Genomic DNA, 13,328 nt, shown 5'->3' on the forward strand with positions numbered 1-13,328 from the left:
CAAAAATCACTGTCCTGGACATACTCTGGCGGCCAGTGGTGTCCTTATATCCTCCACTCAGCTCTTTCCCTTTGTCACAGTGGCTTGTGGATGAGCCCTACTTGGCTGTGGGACTGTAAGCAAAGGTGGGAACACTGGCCAGTGCTGTAAACAGGTTATGTGTAAGTGTGTGCACTGTGACACATATTGCCTTCTCATAAAATGGATTCAGGGATGCCTGAATGGATCTATTTTAACAGACGGGGGGGGGGGGGGGGGACATTGTGACCCCTCTGCTAAAAACAAAACAGAAAACAACACTTTTTCCCATGTCTGTATGTTGCTTGGCAAAAAACATAATTACATATGTGCAGAAAGAGAAACACTGATTTATTATCATATTATTGTCAGGCATGGTGAGCTTTTACTTTCATTTGTCACCAGTCTTTGCTGCTGTAAAGGGTACAATAGAAATTGTATTTATAAAGTTATCTCTGACATCCAAATTTCAACTGGTTGAGGCTCAGGATTTCTTGTCCAGACAACAAATGATTGTTTTTTTTGAATTTTCTGCTGAAGTTGTGGTTCTGCGCCTTCATTGAGCAAACCACTGGCAAAGTCTGCAGCTGGGATGGGAATTAGGACTTCAAGCCTGAGGCCATAGCTCCCAGTCAGAAAAAGATGGATGGGCCCCTGCGGGTTTTGAATGAGGTAATAGCTGTTTTTGCACAGCTGTCCCGCTATACTGATGAAAAGAAAGACATCATTTAAAAAGACAAGCCTCCTGCTGACCAAAGAGATATGTCAAACCAAGCACCCACTCACTCATTTCCACACCTTGAGTTTTGTGTCTGTTACCAACACTCATGATAAGAGAGGACAGGAAGAAAACAAAAACAAAAAACTCACTACACTATTTTACTATGGTGCCTTTCACAACAAACAGGACAGAAGAAGAACTATGGAGCTACAAAGACCTATGGAGAGTTGGAGTGAACGGGTCAATCTTGTCTTATCTATCTTGTCTCTTTTTTCCAAGTGGATGTAAATTATGGAAGGAAATGGAGATGATTATGGCAGCATCTATGTTGACATGAATCCTTCATTGGTCTATTTTAGGGGTCTGCAACTTTTAACATTGAAATAAAGTTACTTTTTGTTCTTAACAAAATAAAACACTATGTATATTTTGGTGGCCATCAAGCAATTCATTTATACATTGTAGCTTATGTACAATAATTGAATGATAAAAGGGTATATATTTATTGACAGCAGCACATACAAGTTCCTTTCAATATAAAATACATCTTGTACAGAAGATTCATTTGCAATTATAATTCATGATTTTAGCCTCTGAACCAGACACAATATAAGAACATGAGTTTAAACGTGTTCCAATAATGAATCACTCTGAAAACAGATCAATTCTTTTACCATCATTTTGCCTAGTTATCTGACACTTAGGCAGATGCGAAAGCTCTCAGTGCCTCTTGATTTAGTGTAATGTCAGCAGTGGTAAAAAAACAAACAAAAAGACAGTTCAGTTTTGATCATGTAAGATCAAATCAGTTTAAAAATCTAGAAATAAATGACAAAACTTAGTTAAAACCTATTTTTTTATTAAAATTGTTACCATTTTTCTTCAAAGCCAAAGAGCCACAATGTAGGAATAAAAGGAACCGTGTGAGGTTCCGGAGCCTCAGTGTGCAGACCTCTGGTCTACATAATAAAAAGAGTCAAAGATGAAAATAGAGCTTTAAAAAAGAATAAAAGTTGTATTGGCTGCCGACACCCACAAAGACTAAAACCAAGTAAAAACTTGTCAGGAGTTTTTTTTTTTTTTTGGTACGTCTGAAATGAAAATTGAGAATCTTTCTAGGTAAGAAATGTTGATGAATTGCATTCTCTTAATTATGTAAAACATGGAAAAAAGCCAGTTTGCCAGAATGACTTTGACTAAAATAACCCCTTCACAGCTAACATGCAAAATACTAGAGCTACACCACCAACACACCATTGCTGTTTCCTAACCTCTGACTGCTTATAATCAGTAACATGCCATTTTCCAAAGAGCTCAGCCCACCCTAAGAGACCCACCATCTCATAAAGCCTTCACCACTACCACTTTGCTGGTTGAGCTACACCCACATTCACAGCACACACCCTGCAGAGCTCAGACAGCAGAACAGGACAGCACTTTTCCAAACAGTCATTTAGGTAGTATAGTTGAGTACCTTTAACCCCACTTTTTAACAGGGTGCTGGGATGGATGAGAACCCTCCAAAAGCGTGCATCGGTTGGAACTTGTGAAAAACTTAAGAGGGGAAAATACTCACTGAGGTCTTGAATAACCCAGATCTTCTTGACTTGCTGTATGCCACATTCCAGGTGCTGCATTATTTAGTGCAGCTGCCAGCCTCACAAGATACACTAAGATTAATGTAGAAAAAGTGGCAGAGATGTTTGGGTTGCAAAAATGTAAGCTTTGATTTGGAAAAAAGGGGGATAAAACAGTCTGAATCTAAATAAAAACTTAGATTGTAGCAATAAAACAAACTTTTACCATGATAGCACATTTTTTTAAATCTATTGAAAGTAAGTGTGATGTTTATTCGACTCCAACCACATCAATCTTTCTGAGGCAAGTTAATAACCAAATCAAACAATGCCGATGTAAAATTGTTTCAAAGTGAAATAAATATATCTATTTTGGAAAATACCACTGTTCAGTACCCAGGTATTTATCTCGGAGACACACTGGTTGAATTTTTGGCTAAATATGCCCTGGATCGATCTTAGATCAGAGAAACGGATTCAAAATGAACCAATAAAAAACTATGAATCGTATCGGTATCCACAAGTATGATATTAATGGAATCATTGTTAAAATGAGTCATTACACCCCTCTGAAAACGTTTCATTGGTTTGTGCCAGCAGTTTACTTGGGTTTTAGCACCAGGGACAGCACCACTCACACACACACACGCTTTACTCTCTTTATTCTATTTTTTTATTCTGTTAAAAATATCTAAATGGGATTCTCATGTGACTGAAAGGTTAGAAACCCACCCACACATCCACCTACCCAGCCACCCACGCCCCACAAACGCTCCAACTACAACCACCACGTCCACTTTTGGGTGGTTTTCCCCCTCCTCCCCGCTGGAAGGAATCACAGACAGCGGGAGTCGGTCAGTCAGCCGTTCGGATGCCCAACCGACAGAGAGGTGTTGGGGGCGGGAGTGAAGCTGCGGCGGATATCCGTCTCGTACCTGCCGGGGGGAGCGGGATCCTTGCATTGTCTTCATCCGTGTGTCCCCTGGATCTTTCTGAGTGAATCCCCACCACCTCCACCTCCACCACCAACGCACAGCAGCTGGAGCACAGCGTGGTTTCGTAACGCGCCGGTGCAGCGCGGAGGAAAGCTCCCTTGATATTTATTTATTTTTTTCAACTGTTGGTCGAGGATGCGGATTGATATGAGGGACGTTATCAGCGTCACCTGGGATTTTTAAACGTTACATTTTCAGTTAGCTTAGCTGCGCGCGTGCCAAGAAAAAAAACAACAACCCTTTTTTTCATGTCTGCCAAAAGATTAAATTTAGTCAAGATTTTTTTCCTACAACCTTTTTGGCAAAAGAAAGAGAAATAAAAGGTAAGTATGAATAATTTTGTTCCTATTAACCCCCTCCCATCTCATTTGCCAGCTTCCCACAACAAAGCTTCCGACAGGCGAAATTCAGGTGACTGGTGCTAGCTATACACAGCTAGCTTTCCAACTACATAGATGCCGTTTTTTTGTTCACATTTTCTTTTGCATTTTTCCCATAAACCCTCTCTAAGGACCCGGAAAAATGCGTGATAACAGCGCCTTCATCATGTGACCGATAGAGAAGACATCTCTGTGTTTGTCTGCCGCTTGTCGTCTTTGTTTGAGTCACACGCACGCAGCCACAGTGCATCTGCGCCTTCCTTCCTCCAGCCTGTGGATCTTTGATTCAGCATCTGCTGCTACATCAGCTCAACCGTGTTGCTTACCCACGACTCTGATTGCATCTAAAGTGTGCTTCAGTGCTGGAACCTTTTAAACACCCCCTCCAGACACCACACACATACACACACACACACACACACACACGCACACAAACACACCCGTGTGTGGTTGTGCTATCTCAAACCCAACCAGATTTATTCTTTGTGCTCGTCCTACTCTCCCATCCACAGCAGAGATTCATAATTTTCCTGAAACTTTATTATTGTTTTTACTTTTGCTGAATATTTTTAAACATAAATAGAAATGCTCAAAAAGTCAGATAATACATGTGCAGAAAGAAGGATTTAGTTAGACAGAAACACATTCATTCATTCATTCATTCATTCATTCATTCATTTTCTTCTGTTTATCCCCTTTCGGGGTCACGGGGCTGCCGGAGCCTATACCGGCCACTTATGGGCGAAGGCAGGGGACACCCTGGACAGGTCACCAGTCTGTCGCAGGGTCACACATATCACACACCCATGCCGGAGAGTCCCCGGAGAAAACCCACGCATGCATGGGGAGAACATGCAAACTCCACACAGAAAGGTCCTCCAGGGTTGTTCTGTTTCAGGTCCCCCAGCTGGGACTTGAACCAGGCGCCTTTTTGCTGTCCACAATAGCAGCATTGATAGTGTTGGTGATTTACAAAGGAGAGGTTAGTTTTATGAGTACAATTATTGCCCACGACAGCTGTTTTTGATCAGAGGAAACAAAAAAGCACAACTGTGATTGGAGCTGTGGATTCTGTTTAAAGTGAATTCAAGTCTCAGGTCTCTCCATGAATGAATGATTGTTAGCCTAATTAAACTCTGCACAAGTTTGCAATTGTATGCATCTTTGTCCCTGTTACTAGTGTTTGTGTTATGTAAGCACATTTTGGCCATAGGCAATGAGGCCATTTCATATTTAATCATTATTACAAGGAAGCACATTTGTATATGTGCTAAGTAACACAGTCTGACTTCACTGCTAAATATTTTGCGTATGTTTTTATGAAATTTTGATTTTGCGCCCGATAGTTTATGTAAAATAGAACAGAAGTCTGCTCGGACATATGGTCAAAATGTCATGCTGATCTTTGTTTTCTTTAGCTAAGGTGACCATTGATTTACCTCAGTTGTATATGTCATAACAAGTAGATATTGCAGAGCACAGAATAATTCCTTAGAAATTTGTGCCCCTAAGATTTTTTTTACATCATTTTAAGGTGTTTTCAAATTTTTTTAGGGAAATAATAAATTTTTTCTACTTTCAAACCTAAACTTTTGAAAATCGTCTGTTATTAAAGAAATACAGTCAAATGTGTTTTCTCAATAGTTTGCACTGTACCAGTGTGATTCATATCTTTCAGTGGGTTTAGTCATTGTGGTTTATTGGCTCGTGTCCTTCAGTATTTGTAACCTGCGATGTTACCACTAGAGGGCGAAATGGGGATTTTTGCTGCTTATCTCCCTGTGTTGAGTAGTTGATGAAGATTAACCTCAGCTTGAACATTTAAAAGCAATTTGTTGGAGTTGTAACTGAGGCCTGTTCTGATCCAATAAAAGAAACAGAAACAGATGTGATCTGAAAGCAATGCTGCGTCATCATAAAAACTATAATGTGTAGTTGCTCATAAACTCATGTTGTGGCTGTGGAAATAATTTCTTTAGACACCCATTTATGTTCTGTCCAGTCTTCATTTAACAGTAAATTAGCAAAGCTTATTTTTTTCAATAAAGGCTGGCTTTTGAGACTAAACCTTAACCCACAGATTCCTCCTGCCTGTGAACATATTAGAGCTTTGTCGTCCCTGGTAACCGTGTTGGTCAATTTAAAGGGAAAAAAAGATTTTTGTGAGTTGAGTTTTGTGACATACACTTTTGCAAGCTTTTTTCATTTTTAAGCTTGCTACATTATCCACAGTAATCTTTTTATTGAAAATCTGTCAGTTTTTTATTTAAAACTGGGTAATTGATATGTTCACGGTTATGCTTGTTGGTAATAGTTGTCACTTAGATGACATCTGCATTTACAATGAGTTTGGTGGGCTCAGCTCGAACAACAGAATTGAACAGGAGCACTTCTTCCTCTGGGGTCACTGTCAATATCCCTCTGGGACCGGCCTTCATTTTTCTTCTGTCTCTACCACACACTAAGGCTCTGTCCCAATTCCCACCCTAACCCCTAACTACTAAAAAAAACTATATAGTGCAGCACTATGTAGTGCCCTGAATTTTAAAAGCAATTTGAACACCATGCTCACTACTTTTTTTTTTTAACTGCGGATATGACGTCATCGATTTCACAAAGTTAAATCTAATTTAAATGAGCATTTTGCAACAATTATTTATGAGTCCATTGTCTTCTGAAGATAAAGATGTAGATGGTTTATTGAAAAAAATACATTTAAATAAATTTTTTGGGCAAAGATTATTCCAACGCAATGCATTGTGTTCTATATTCGCCGATCTAGTGAGCATTGTTGCACCCTGATTTTTTGCAGAGACTTCTGGGAAATTTCCAGGGCACTCAATTTTAGCAATTGTAGATTCGGACAGCACTAGAAAATGGCATCCGCCCTATAGTGCACTATGTAGGGGTTAGGGTGGGGATTCGGACACAGCGTTACTTTCAGTCTTATTCACTGCGGAAGTCTCGGGCCTGCTATGTAATGTATTCTGTCTGTACTCCATTAAGAAGCTTTCTCCTAAATGAACAAGGCCTGTCAATAATGTTTACTTGTTAATGATGAATTAAAAAGTTTTCTTTTGTTTTCGATTAGTCAGGTGAACTGCCAAAGCCAACAGAATTGATTATTGATTGTATTAGCTTACAGCTTACTCCATACTGTGGATGGATCTTTAGTTTCTCCATATCTCCTTTTTGAATAGAGAATTGAAAAGAACTTTGGGAACACAATACACAATCATTAATGAAAAGGGTAGCTTCCAATATTTGTAGTGGGTTAAACAGAATGTTAAAGGTTAGGTCACTTCAGGTACGCTTGTCACAAAATAACTTGTATTTATAAGAAGTAACTTACTGGTTAGTTTACAAAAATTCTATGAAACAGATCCAAAGCTTAGATTAAATATTAGTTATGTAAACAATGCACATTCTCATTTACTAGTAATGCAAGAGGACTCTTGACTAACTTCAGTTAAAGCTGTTCACATGCATGTAGATATAATGCTCTCCATTGTGACTAATAATCTTAAAAATGTAATCAGTTATACTATGCTGTTCAGCTTTGGTTGCTATTTTGTTCCTTGTGTTTATGAAATCTCAGAGGAGTCGTAGTTAAAGCTCTAAATCGTCTGAGGAGGCCCTCAGAGCAGGTTTGGTTGATAACAACAACAAAAGGTCTTTATGTCCTCTGAGAAAACTGATCGCTCTTCTGACTGATATTGTTGGTGATCACCAGTAACGTTAATGAGGACAAGTAGCCTCTGATAACGATTGGTGTTCTATTGTTAGTAGGACTGAAAAGTTCAATGAATTAAAGTGAGTTGTCAACTGCATGTTAGTTGGCTAAAAACAAAATCACATGTTTAGCAAAGAAAGTTACTTGTAATGTCAGTAAAAGATGTGGTTTGCAACCAGGTATCCAGTCATGGTCCTAATAAACAGAACAGTACAAAGGGTAATCATTGGGATGCAAAAAGCTTTGCAGAAGAAAATGAACACACAGGGCACCTTGCCATGCTGTGGAGTTTATAAGTTAGAAGACCAGAGAACAGAAGATGGAAATGCAAGCATCATGTAGCTATTGGCTCATTTATAGTATTGTGATATAATATGATGTAAAGGTTTTATTTATTCATAGTTGCATTCATGAACCTCTTGAGATTTCAGGGATCCCTAAAGGCAGGGGTGTCAAACTAATTTTCACCGAGGGCCACGTCAACATTGCTGCTGTTCTTAAAGAGCCAGAGATAACGTATACATGTAACTAAATGTAATGAAAAATAAATGCAACTACTCCTTCATGTTAAATAACTCATTATTTATTTATTATAACTTTTTAAAGTGACAATTACAGTTGCATAGAAAACATATATTTGCTTGGTACTCTAGCACAAATCCTTTTAGTGATTCTGTCAGGTTAGGTTATATGGACAGTGTTTAAGTCCTAATGTATAGTTGCCCAATCCAATATTTCAAGTCCAATTCCCCCTAAATATGAATAAATACACACCAATTTTTATTTTTCATTTTAAGAAATTAAAAACTTTTATGCTCTCGCGGGCCACATGTGCCTTAAGGCCTTAGTCACATGCACCTGTATGTAGGGTTGACCCATACAAGCGTTGCAGGTGTTTGGGTTGGAGGGTCGTAGAGAGGAACAGCTGCATCTTAATAAAGCATAGATGAGTCTTTCAGCTCCCTTGAGGCTCTTGTGGTCACCTAAGGGGCGTCCTGTAATGTATGTACCATTGTCGTGCGTATGGTAAGTGTATTGTGAAGTATTTGTAAAGATAATGTAAGTTACACCTAGTTATGACATATGGGGGATTTTGTCGTACAACGTGCTAGCTATAAGTAAGGTCCCTGCACCCTAGCCACATCACGCTTTCTTCCCCTTATGTGTGTCTTAAGCGTTCATTAAAACCTGTCGCCCACAGCTTCTCCGTAGAAAAAATGTAAATCAACATTTTTGCTCTCTGGGCTCTCAAAATGTTTTTCGATTCAGAAATTTCATGTGGGCCACCTGTGTGCTCCGTATAGGTTTGCCCATTTTTCCCTCGCAGACGGCCCATATCAACCTGTAAGGGGAGTTGTGACTAAGGTATTAGGTGGTTGTAGAACTGTTGATATACTGTTATAATGGCTGACAGAGGTAAACATCCAACACAGTGTTCATTACAAAGATGAAATCACCTCTGTGGGGACTTTTAAACTACCAGACAAAATCTAGACAAGCACAGCTAAGAGGAGAAATGTTGAGGACTTGTTAAAAGAATTGTACATAGATCTGAAAGAAATGTCATTTCTTTCTTCTTTTAGGACAAATTGTAGCTCAAGCTACTTACTGTCTTAACTCTACTGGCATTAGCATGTAGCATCTATGAAATAAAAGCAGGAACTAATCATTAATCAGATGTTAGCTAATTAATTAGCTGCACATGTTTGCCTATCACTAAGTCATGAAGTAGAGAAGAGCGGAAGAGTTTCTTTTTTCAATTTGGCTGACACCCACTTCTTTTTTTTGTTTTTGATTAATGTAAATATTTATTCAACCGTATTTTATATTTTATTTAAGGGAGTGCCTTTTAGTGTTTTTGTCACTGTGGATGTGTTTGTTAATAAGCATGTGTGGAGGTAAATGCTGGACTCAATACATGCTCCTCTTGTTTGTGTGAGAATTGATGTCAAAAAACAAAGTTCTGTATTAACAATCAGACATTTGGAATCTGGATTTGGATTCGCAGTTTATTGTTGGAAGGGAAACAGCTTTCTAATGTTGGTTTGTGGATTTCCACATCAATTATAGCTAAGATTTTTGGCAGTGAATTGTAGACTTTTGCCTGGAATCTTTACCTTTGTCGTCCTCATATCTCTTCAAGTGCCAATATAACATCTCCTCTAAGGATTTTGCACAACACAAAGCAACCAGAGACCTGAAAATCATAGAGCTGGCCTGCTCTATAACTTTCGTCATGTTTGATTTGTGGTGGAGTTCAGCCTTTACCTCTCATTGTCTGTCTACTGTTATTCAACTTTTATTTTGAAAAACACCAACCCTCTACAGATTATGAGAAAAAAAATATGCTTTGTAGGCTCTGGTCTCAGGGTGGATTTTTGTGGACATAAGCACCATTCTGGTGTTCATTCAAAGCAACTGGGATCCCAAATTTACAAAATGTCTGCAATCGCTATGATGGAGTTGTCACGGTTTTGTTTCAATTTGATAATTGATTTGTGTGTTACAAAAGAACAACAAAAAAATTTAAAAATCCTTTTTGTACTTTTTTAATAGTAATGATGAAGGAAAACATTTTAGTTGGCTCATACCAAACATGGTGTAATGTAATACAACAATAAATAATACACCCTTCGTAATGGACCTATACCATGCTATTTTATTTAATATACCGGTATTCCTTTTATAGCAAACAGTATCCATGTATATATGATAATATATTACCTTTGGTACACAAAATTATTTTTTAAAATTAGATATGAGTTATTTTTCTGAGTACTTTTCCAACCTGGAAGTAAGACGACTCGGTCTTTGAGGCACCAGCTTTTGCTTCTTGTGAGTGGCGCTCATTTCATGTCGTCATCCTAGAGTCGGCCTCTGGAGTGTGTCTGCGTCTCGCCCAGGAAATCAAACAACATCCGAACATTTGCAAAGATGGATGTGCACATGATGCATAAAAAAGGGAAGCGTTTTTGCCGATCACCGCTAGCTCCGTGAAAAAAGTATGTGTTTGTATAAGTCTGGGGGGCGGTGCTGGAAGCGTAGACTCATCTTTTCCTGAGAAATAAAAATTACAATACAGTTAAAAGCTCAAAAAATGGATTTTGCATGTTTTAGGCCCTTTAATTTTAGCACAACACCTTTGACACTTTTACCATGGATATACTGGTATGTAGTAGGGATGCAACAATTTACTTTCCCCATGATTCAGTTCAATAGTGTAACATACTGTTCGGTTTTAAACAGAGAATTGTCTCATCCTTTGTATCGAGTCACCTAGCTGTTAGTGAATAGAACTGACTCCAGTAAGTCTATTTTTTTCCTCTTGAATGTACCAATTTAAGTAATGGATCTTGGCTTCTATAACTGCTACACCAACATGTGAAGAGAAAAAAAGTAAAAATAAAAGTACTTTAGAAGGGTTGAGGAATTACTGTTTTTTTTCTTCAATCCATTATTTTGCTAAAAATCCATGTTCTTGCTTGGAACTGAAGTGGCGTGGTGTGTCAGCGTGTGAAGGACATGCTGATCACTTGAGTGCTTGATGAATGTGATGCTACAGGTCAACAAAAGACCTCCGCAGTCCTATTCAGGAGGTCATTCAAGCTGGGATCAGCAGCCCGTGGAGAGGCCTGTGATGCATGTGTGCCTCTGGCTGCCTCATCTCTGCAAACAGGAAAAGCCCAAATGGCTGGCCTCAACTCTCTGCTGACTCCTTCATTGTACAGGGGGGCTTCGCTGTGGCAGGCTTTTGTGTTCTGAACTTTTGAGGTTTATCTCTCCATATGCTCCAACCTCATGAGTGTTTCAGGCACATTTGTGTGTTAAAAAAACACAGTGGTTAGCCCAATCATGTGCTTTTTACTTGAATCTAAGTAGAATTTAACTCTCATAATACTATTTTTTTGTGTGGAAACCTTTTAATTATTTAATTAAATTTAGTTAGAAAATATTCGGCTTTGGCTTGTGGAAATGCTTGTGTAGTGAGGCTAAAGGCTTCTTTGTTGGGGATTATAGGGAGTGGCACATTGGCATTGTGCTTTTTAATGTGCATAGGCCTAACTCCCTGCTTGTGTCTGATTGTGGACTCTATTCCCCTCTTTTCCTCCCTTTGATTAACGGTTGCTTTGACCAACAGACCAGCTGTGCAAAGAGAAGCTCTTCTGCTAAGGGGAAGAAGGATGAAAGTCGGTAAGAAAGAAAGAGCAAGTGCTTTTTCCCCCCATTATGCCACCGGCTCTTCCCACTTTTTTTTAACCAGTCATTCTGTTGTGAGAGATGGACTAATGTGGGCCTTAACAATAGAGAACTAGGGTTTAGCCTCCAGGCGTTTCTCTGTGCCCTATTTCTGTTCTGCGATTTTATAGGTGCTGTTTTTTTAAATCATCATGACCGGTTTGAATGATTAACTGTGTTATCTGAGTACAATATTGATTAGGATTATTTTTGTTACTAACACATTTATTAACCTCCTTTTTGTGCCACATCTGTTCCCTGTTTTTTTAAAAAAAAAAAAATCCAACTTGGGGGTTACTTCCCAAAGTGCTCCAATCACCACAGGCACCACTGTCACCTTCACTTTCCATGCTTTCTCCAGTTCTTCTCTGAGTCCCTAGTATTTCTCCAGTTTCTCATGTTCCTTCTTCCTGATGTTCCCATCGCTTGGCACTGCCACATCCATCACAACGGCTTTCCTCTGTTCTTTATCCACCACTACAATGTCTGGTTGGTTCGCCATTACCATTCTATCAGTCTGGATCTGGAAGTCCCACAGGACCTTTGCCCTCTCATTCTCTACCACCTTCGGAGGTGTTTCCCATTTTGACCTTGGGGTTTCCAGTCCACATTCTGCACACATTTTTTTGTATGTTATCCCATGTGGTGCTCCAAATATTATATATATATATAGATATGGATATGTTGCTGCCATTTGGCTTTTAGATGTTGTGACTCTCATGCTTCATTAGCGTTGACACACCCTATTTAGTGCAGTGAGATATGATCTGACATCTAACCTAGTTTCACTTTGGTGAAGGTAGGGGATTGGAGGTTACACAGTGACAGAGTGAAATGTTGAGAAGTCATTGTTGTGACCCAGATGGAAAAAATCGACATCCTTTGGACATGTACTTTTTCATGTGAGAAGATGATTACAGTATCATAGTGGGTCAGAGGATTGCTTGTCTGAGCCACTGAGGAGTGATTAGTTAGCACACGCTGTGAGCTGAGCTTCTTTCTACCAATAACCGTGCGAGGATATCCACCATTGGATGCTTGTGATCTTGCAGGAGCTGCTTTCTAACTCCCTCCTTTTTTAAGGATATTGATAGAAGATATGGATTTTGTAATAAATGCAAAAAAGTAGCATTTTTTAGCACATTTTTTTTATTTTTTTATTTTATAAATTGAAGCTTTTTGCTGTGATAATTCTATAACCGGCGGAAAGTCTGGATTGATATTGGAAGACTGACTTTAATGATACCTTTCTTAAATAATCATTTGTTGTACCTGTAAATAACTTTTATCAATGTGATGCAAAACAAACAGCTTGCACCTTGGGTGTGTGGATATTAGCCGAGTTTTGGGGTAACTGAGTGGAGAAGTGATGGATCAGAGGGTGGATGTGGGGGTGTTGTTCCTTTTTCTCTAATCCCTGCCTTTGGCTTCTATTTCTAGCATGTCTTAATCTGCCACTAATTGGATTTGTCAAGTTTTTTTCTTTTCTTTTTCCTACTTTTTAACTTCCAAAAAGGGGTTTCGGTTCACTTGTTTGAGTTGAATCATTTCATGAAATACAATAAGAATAGCTAATTTATCAGGAGTATCAAAGGCTGAAGAAATACCAGAGTTATCAGTGTATTCTCAGTGATTAAATCAATCATAGTTGGCAGATTTGACAGGAGT

At 38.9% G+C, this 13,328-nt stretch overlaps 1 protein-coding gene across 4 annotated transcripts in view; it reads left to right on the top strand.

The window, feature by feature from the left end:
• The first annotated feature begins 3,153 nt into the window (after positions 1–3,153).
• The window catches only part of sptbn2 (spectrin, beta, non-erythrocytic 2), a 45,700-nt gene continuing 35,525 nt past the window's right edge, over positions 3,154–13,328 (top strand). For 3 of the 4 annotated variants that reach the window (XM_023962901.2, XM_023962903.2, XM_023962905.2), the window contains exon 1: positions 3,154–3,634. The gene's annotated coding sequence lies outside the window, so the exon portion shown is untranslated. Of the gene's footprint in view, positions 3,635–11,565; positions 11,616–13,328 lie in introns of those variants that run through there. The other variant, XM_023962902.2, reaches the window with a different exon arrangement.

This window comes from Oryzias latipes, chromosome 14 (assembly GCF_053564925.1).
Source record: "Oryzias latipes strain Hd-rR chromosome 14, Olatipes_Hd-rR_3.1".
In the NCBI taxonomy this organism is placed as follows: Eukaryota; Metazoa; Chordata; class Actinopteri; order Beloniformes; family Adrianichthyidae; genus Oryzias; species Oryzias latipes.